Source organism: Callorhinus ursinus, unplaced genomic scaffold (genome assembly GCF_003265705.2).
Source record: "Callorhinus ursinus isolate GAN/ISIS: 27379988/994484 unplaced genomic scaffold, GSC_fseal_2.0 scaffold107, whole genome shotgun sequence".
NCBI lineage: Eukaryota > Metazoa > Chordata > Mammalia > Carnivora > Otariidae > Callorhinus > Callorhinus ursinus.
The window spans coordinates 1,425,589-1,433,244 of record NW_027397169.1 but is presented as its reverse complement, the minus strand read 5'-3'; positions in this window follow the sequence as shown (position 1 = coordinate 1,433,244).

The following is a 7,656-nucleotide window of genomic DNA, read 5'->3' as shown; positions in this document are numbered from 1 at the left end:
GGGCATACTTTCACTCTTGCCGTATTCTGTTCATTAGCATGGATTCGTTAAGTCCAGCCCACATCTGAGGGGAGAGGATTCCACAAAGGTGTGAGGATCAAGAGGTGGGGATCCTTGAGGGCCAGCTTTGACAGTTGCCTGCCACAACTTCCTCAGCCAGTGTGTGGGGTTTGTCTCAATCTGAGTGCAGTGAACTGACTACACGCACTTACGTATGTTATTTTACAGTCTGCTTCTGGCTGAAGAAAAAGCCAAGAAAGAGATTGCATGTTGGAGAAGAAGACTTTGTAGCTCTAGCACTCAGAAATAAGTTATGAATAGAGGGACGTTATCATGATTAATCAGGAGAGATGGGATTACTCATGAGAGTTGAGTAAGGTAGTGAGCTCCCCATCACTGGAGGCATGTAAGTAGAGGCTGAAAGGCTCCACATGGGGAATGTTGTAGTGGGGCCTTATAGATTAGGAAAACCCAAGCATTTTCATGTAATTAAAATCCGTCCCTATGGCACTATCAAAAAGACCACTCTTGGGAAGTTCCTTCTTGAAAGAAAACAGTGTAGTATGGAATCCCTTGAAAGGCCTCAACTTGGGGCCTCCTTTGCATACCAGGGCTCAAGGTCTCCTCAAAGATTCCCTCCCAGAGATGTCACAGCTGCCACCTCCTTGGAGGAGGGTCTTCAGAGAAGGACATCTCAGCTGCAGGGTCACGGATGCTTTCGTTGGTCTGTTCATCTATTTTAACAAACACACAGTGAAGCACAGTGCTGGGCACACATGGGTGCAGGCTCTGGATTTGGACCTGCCTGGGTTCAAATCCTGCATTTGCCTCTGCTTTACCGAATGAGCAAGTTGGACAATTGCTCTGGGCTGTGGTCTCCACATCTGTGAAAAGGGCAAAGTAGCACAGAACTCAGAGGTGTGTTGTAAGGCTTAAAGGCATACATCAAGGTCTTGCTGGTAAATGCCTTAGTGTGCCATAGCGGTGACAGGGGTGACAAGGGTTGCTGGCTTTTCTGTTGGTTCATCTATTCACATAGTTGTTTGGCAAACATTTCTGGGCATCTGGGTGCCCTTGGGGAGTTAGCATCACTCCTCTGAGCACCCCCATGAAGTACCCCATGGTGTATAAGTTCCCTATGGCTGCTGGACCAAGTCACCACACACTTAATGATGGAGAGAATCTGTTGCTTGCCTTTCTAGCTTCTAGAAAGTTCTTTGGCTCATGGGTCCGTCCTCTGTCTTCAAACCAGCAGTGGAGTATCTTCAGATCTCTCTCTGACTCTACTTCCCTCATCACATCTCCTTCTGGGACTCTGACCCTCCCGCCTCCCTCTTAGTAGGACCGTGTAATGACACCGGGCCACCTGGGTCATCCAGGAGCACCTCCCCATCTCGACATCCTTAACTCAACTACATCTGCAGAGACCCTTTTGCCACGTAAGGTCATATTTGCAGGCTTGGGAATTAGGACGTTGACATCTTTGGGAGGCGACTGTTCTGTCAACCACGCCTGGGTCCACGGCCTTCTGGGCCTCGCCACCTGTCTCTCCAGATTCTCTCTGGACCTTTCTCCCCCTGAAGGAAACTTCTGCCCCAGCTCACTCTAGCCTCTGGTTTTGGCTCTGCCCTCCCTCTGTCTGATATTTCTCACTCTTCAGGTCTCCGCCCCACCCCCCAGTTCAGCAAGCCCCAGGCTAGATTAAATCCCCACCTTGTAGGTACCTGAAGTCACAGACGTCATGCATGCTATTCCTTACTGCCTGCCTCCTTCAGTCCCTCCAAAGCCCCCTAGGGCAGGGGCTATCTTCATAACTGGTACAGTACCTGGCAAAAACCCATCAGGTGTTTTTTTTTTCCGCATTATTTTATCTTACGTTATTTTAATTCCAGTAGTTAACATACAGCATTATATTAGTGTCAGGCGTCCAATATAGTGATTGAGCACTTTCGTACATCACTCGGTGCTCATCACGGCAAGTGCCCTCCTTCATCTCCATCACCTGTTTCCCCCATTCCCTCCCCTGCCCTCTGGTAACCATCAGATTGTTCTCTAGAGTTCCGAGTCTGTTTCTTGGTTTGTCTCTCTCTTTTTCCCTTCGCTTGTTTGTTTTGTTTCTTAAATTCCACATATGAGAGAAATCATCTGGTATTTGTCTTTCTCTGACTTCTCTCGCTTAGCGTTGTACTCTCTAGCTCCATCCGCGTCATTGCATTGATAGACGCATGGATAAAGAAAATGGTGTCAATGTATTCCATGGAATATTATTCACCCATGAAGAAAATCTGTCAGTGTGAATAGAATCATTGCTCGCTGCCCTCCTGCTCTGCTGCTGGCTTCCCTGTTGCTATTTATAGGTGTATTCATTTCGTGGGGCTACTGTAACAAAGCCCATCAACTGAGTGGCTTCAACAAGGAAATCTATTGTATCACACTTCCGGAGGCTGGAAGTCCATGATCAAGATCAGTGTGTTGGCAGGGTTGGTTCCTTCTGAGAGCTGAGGGAGAATCCATTCCTTTCCTCTCTCCTGACTTTTCTGAAGTCTACCAATATTTCCCCCAGGACAGAAGGTGTCTGTCTTATACATGCTCCCAGAGAAGCATGCTTCATGTCACCTCTTGTTGTCACTGGCTTTGTTACAGGGATATGCAGCATAGCATTTCAGCCTCAATTAGCAATGTCGCAAGGTAGGTGCTGTCATTGCCTTCTCGAGATGCACGGGAAGAAAGGTCATTGTCCCAGGCTGCACACCTGAGAAATGGAGCTGTGATTCGAACCCTGTGTGTCTGATACTAGAGCTTATACCTGTCAACTTGCCTCGATACATCACCACCCCAAGCTGATGGGAGAGAAAGCAGTTTCAGAGGGAGAAAAGGCACAGCTAGGTCAGAGGTAAATCTGACCCGAAAGCCATATAGACTCTTACTTTGTCCTTTTGTAAGGAATTAGAATTTAGGTACATTAACAGCACAAATTTAAGTGTACATCCCAAGGCACTGTTTTCCAACATCTTATTGTGAAAAATTTCAAACATACAGCGAAGTTGAAAGAATGTTGCTGTGAATTCTTTAAAACCCACTACCTAGATTCTATATTCACATTTTGCCATATTTGCTTTATCACACATCCATCCATCCATCCATCATCCATCAGTTCATCCATCATCCATCCACCCACCCATCCGTCATCCATCCACCCACCCATCCGTCATCCATCCATCCATCCATCCATCCATCCATCCATCCCTCCCTCTATCCACCTTATCTAACCATCTTATTTTTTTATGCATTCCAAAGAAGTTGTATGGTATTGTCAGTACTATCCCCCCTAAATAGTTCACCATGAAGAGAGCTAACTGAAGTTCAGTATTTGTGTATAGATTTTTATCTTTTGAGAGCAAATTTACATTCAGGGAAATGCAAAGATTTTAGGTATATTTTTCTAAGTTTTCTTTAAGAGTTTATTTATTTATTTGACAGAGAGAGAGAGCACAAGCAGGGGGAGTGGCAGGCAGAGGGAGAGGGAGAAGCAGGCTCCCCACCAAGCAGGGAGTCCGATGCAGGGCTCGATCCCAGGACCCTGGGATCATGACCTGAGCTGAAGGCAGGTGCTTAACTGACTGAGTCACCCAGATACCCCTTTATTTAAGTTTTTATTTTAATTCCAGTTTAATTAACATACAGTGTTATATTAGTTTCAGGTGTACAATATAGTGATTCAAGCATTCTATACATCAACTGGTCCTCATCACAAGTGTTCTCCTTAATCTCCTTCTCTTATTTCACCCAGCCCACCTTCTTTCTGGTAACCATCAGTTCTCTATAGTTAAGAGTCTCTTTCTTGGTTTCTCTCTCTCTCTTGTTTTTTTTCCCTTTGCATATTTGTTTTGTTTCTTAAGTTCCACATATGAATGAGATCATATGGTATTTGTCTTTCTCTGATTGACTTATTTCACTTAGCATTGCACTGTCTAGCTTCATCCATGTTGTTGCAAATGGAAAGATTTTTTTATGGCTGAGTAATATTCCAGTGTGTGTGTGTGTGTGTGTGTGTGTGTGTGTAAACCACATTTTCTTTATCCATTCATCAGTCAATGGATGCTTGGGGTGCTTCCATATCTTGGCTATTGTAAATAACGCTGCTATAAACATAGTGGTGCATGTATCCCTTTGAATTAGTGTTTTTGTATGATTTGGGTAAATGCCCAGTAGTGTGATTGCTGGACCATAGGGTAGTTCAACTTTTGAGGAATCTCCATACTGTTTTCCAGAGCGGCTGCACCAGCTTGAATTCTCACCAACAGTACGGGAGGATTCCTTTCTTTCCCGCATCCTTGCCAACACATGTTGTTTCTTGTGTTTTTTGTTTTAGTCATTCTGACAGGTGAGGTGATATCCCATTGTAGTTTTGATTTGTATATCCCTGATGATGAGTGATGTTGAGCATCTTTTCATGTATCTGGATGTCTTCTTTGGAGAAATATCTGTTTATGTCTTCTGCCCACTTTTTAATTTGGTTATTTGGCTTTTTGGGGTGCTGAGTTGTATATGTTCTCTCTTTCTCTTTTTAAGATTTTATTTATTTATTCGAAAGAGAGAGAGAGCATGAACAGGTGGAGGGACAGAGGCAGAGGGACAAGCAGTTCCCCCGCTGAGCAGGGAGCCCGATGCGGGACTCGATCCCAGGTCCTTGAGATCATAACCTGAGCCGAAGTCAGACACTTAACCAACTGAGTCACCCAGGCACCCCATATACGGTCTTTACATATCTTGGATACTAACCCTTTATCTGATATGTCATTGGGAATATCTTCTCCTATTCCATAGGTTGCCTTTTAGTTTTGTTGACGGTTTCCTTTGCTGAGCAGAAGCTTTTTATTTTGATGTAGCCCTAATAGTTTATTTTTGCTTTTGTTTCTCTTGCTTCAGGAGACCTACCTAGAATCAGGGATAATTTGCTAACTTTGGACAAATGCATGTATCAGTGCAACCCATACTCCAATCAAGATACAGAACATCAGCATCACCTTAGAAAGATGTAGAATATTAGGGGCACCTGGGTGGCTCAGTGAGTTGAGCATCCAACCTTGATTTCGGCTCAGGTCGTGATCTCAGGGTCCTGGGATCGAGCCCCGTGTCAGGCTCTGCACTCAGCAGGGAGTCTGCTTGAGATCCTCTCTCCCTCTGCTCCTGCTCCTGCTCTCCCTCTCTCTCTAAAAAAAAATAAATAAATCTTAAAAAAAATTATGGGGCACTTGGGTAGCTCAGTCATTAAGCATCTGCCTTCAGCTCAGGTCATTGTCCCAGGGTCCTGGGACCAAGCCCCGCATTGGGCTCCCTGCTTGGCGGGAAGCCTGTTTCTCCCTCCCCCACCTCCCCCTGCTTGTGTTCCCTCTCTGTCAAATAAATAAATAAAATCTTTTAAAAAAAGAAAGATGTAGAATATTACTTTCCCTTTTTTTCTTTTATATGGAGGTATAATTTATACCCAATAAAGCCCACAAATCTTAAATGTATAATGCAATGAATTTTTATGAGAACTGTAAGCTTTTAACCAATGGGTGATACTTGGAGTCACTTCTCTTCTTGGTAACTTGATTTCATCTTTGGGCCAGATTCTTTGGTATTGATATAAATCTGTGGTTCTCAGTTTGGAGTGATTTTTCCCCCCAAGGAGAGTTGGCAATATCTGGAGATATTTTGGTTAGCACCACTGTGGGGGAGGAGGAGGGAGGAGTTACTACTGACATGTGTGTGTGTGTGTGTGTGTGTGTGTGTGTGTGTGTGTGTGTGTAGGTCAGGAATGCTGCTAAGCACCTTACAACTCAAAGGACAGCCCTCCACAGCTAAGGATTATCCATCCCCAAACGTCAGTAATGCCACATTACAGAAACCCTGATAACAATAGACCTCAAACCCATCTATCCATCCTCTAGAATCTCCCAGGTGTGTTTGGATTTGAGACAGAGTCAGCTTAGGTTCCATCAGGGGTCCTTGTGCCATACACAATGAACTACCCACTGAGGTTGTAAGGAGGGTGAAGCACCAAAGGGGTATAGAAAACACCAGGGAGGGACGCCTGGGTGGCTCAGTCGGTTAAGCGTCTGCCTTCGGCTCAGGTCATGACCCCAGGGTCCTGGGATCGAGTCCCGCATCGGGCTCCCTGCTCGGCGGGGAGCCTGCTTCTCCCTCTGCCTGCCACTCGCCCTGCTCATGCTCTCTCTTTCTCTCTCTGACAAATACATAAATAAATAAAGTCTTTTAAAAAAGAAAAGAAAACACAGGGGAGGTGCAGTGGTTAGGTAGAAACTGATTTGCTCAATCACCTCTTTATGCCCAGTGCTTGGTGCCTGGTGAGTGGTCAAAAAAAAGAAAGAAAGAAAGAAAGAAAGAAAGAAAGAATCAGTTAGCAATTTTTTTTTCTTATTTTTTGCACACCTGCTGCATGTGTCAGGTACCCTACATGGTATTCACGAAGCTAGGAGCTGTAAGAGATGGAAACACAGATATGAGACGTCATGGTCAGGCTCTCGCATGGAGGAAGTTCCAGGGTGCTCCGGAAACTGGGAGGGGAGGTAAGCATTCCATCTGTGGGAGGCAGTGGGGAGCTTTGTGGATCACCGGGCATGTCGGCAAAGCCTCTGAAGGAATGTGTCAGGTGTGGAGCAGGAGGGCCATCCTGGCCGAGAGAACGGCCCCGGGAAGGCTTGCCAGGGGGAAGCCACGTCAAATGTGGCAGAGAAGGATGGGTTTTTGGCAAGGCTGAAGCACTGGGTCATGGGGGACATTGTGGTTGGGTGACTGGGGGGTAGGTCCTGGAACAAGGTGGGCCTGAGAGCCGGGCTGCAGAGTTTGGACTTGATCCTGAGGGTGATGAGAAAGTCCCGAAGAATTTAGACCAGAGGCGGGGTATGGCCAGTTTGCATTTTTGAAAGGTCAGTCTGTGGCTGGGTGGAGTGGAACTCTGGAGAGGAGAGCTGGGGCAGAGGATGAGTCAAGAGACTGTTTCCAAGGTGAGGGCTTGAGCTAAGGTGCAGTGGCTGGCAGAGAGTCAAGAATTACGTCAAAGATTCCATGGTAGGAAAGGAGGGGTCCCGGGCTGCATTTCACAGACAGTGCCCCCAGAAGGCTGCTTCCAAGGCTGCCGTGCCCTCATACAGCAAAACAAAACAGAACAGGATTCCCTCCTCAATCCCGGTGGGGAAATCATAACACTTTCATTACTTTTTTCACTCAACCAATCATGGAGATAACAGCCATGACAGACAGACCCAGCCCCTGCCCACCAGGGGAGATGGAAGCAAGTGAACAACACATGGATGATAAAGTAGAGACTTAGAGAATTGGCAGGTGCTAGGGAGTAAAGAAAGAGGTTGGTAAATACGATCCAGCAATTGCACTACTGGGTATTTACCCCAAAGATACAAATGTAGGGATCCGAAGGGGTACGTACACCCCAATGTTTATAGCAGCAATGTCCACAATAGCCAAACTGTGGAAAGAGCCAAGATGTCCGTCGACAGATAAATGGGTAAAGAAGATGTGGTACATATATACAATGGAATATTATGCAGCCATCAAAAGGATTGAGATCTTGCCATTTGCAACAACGTGGATGGAACTGGAGGGTGTTATGCTGAGTGAAATAAGTCAATC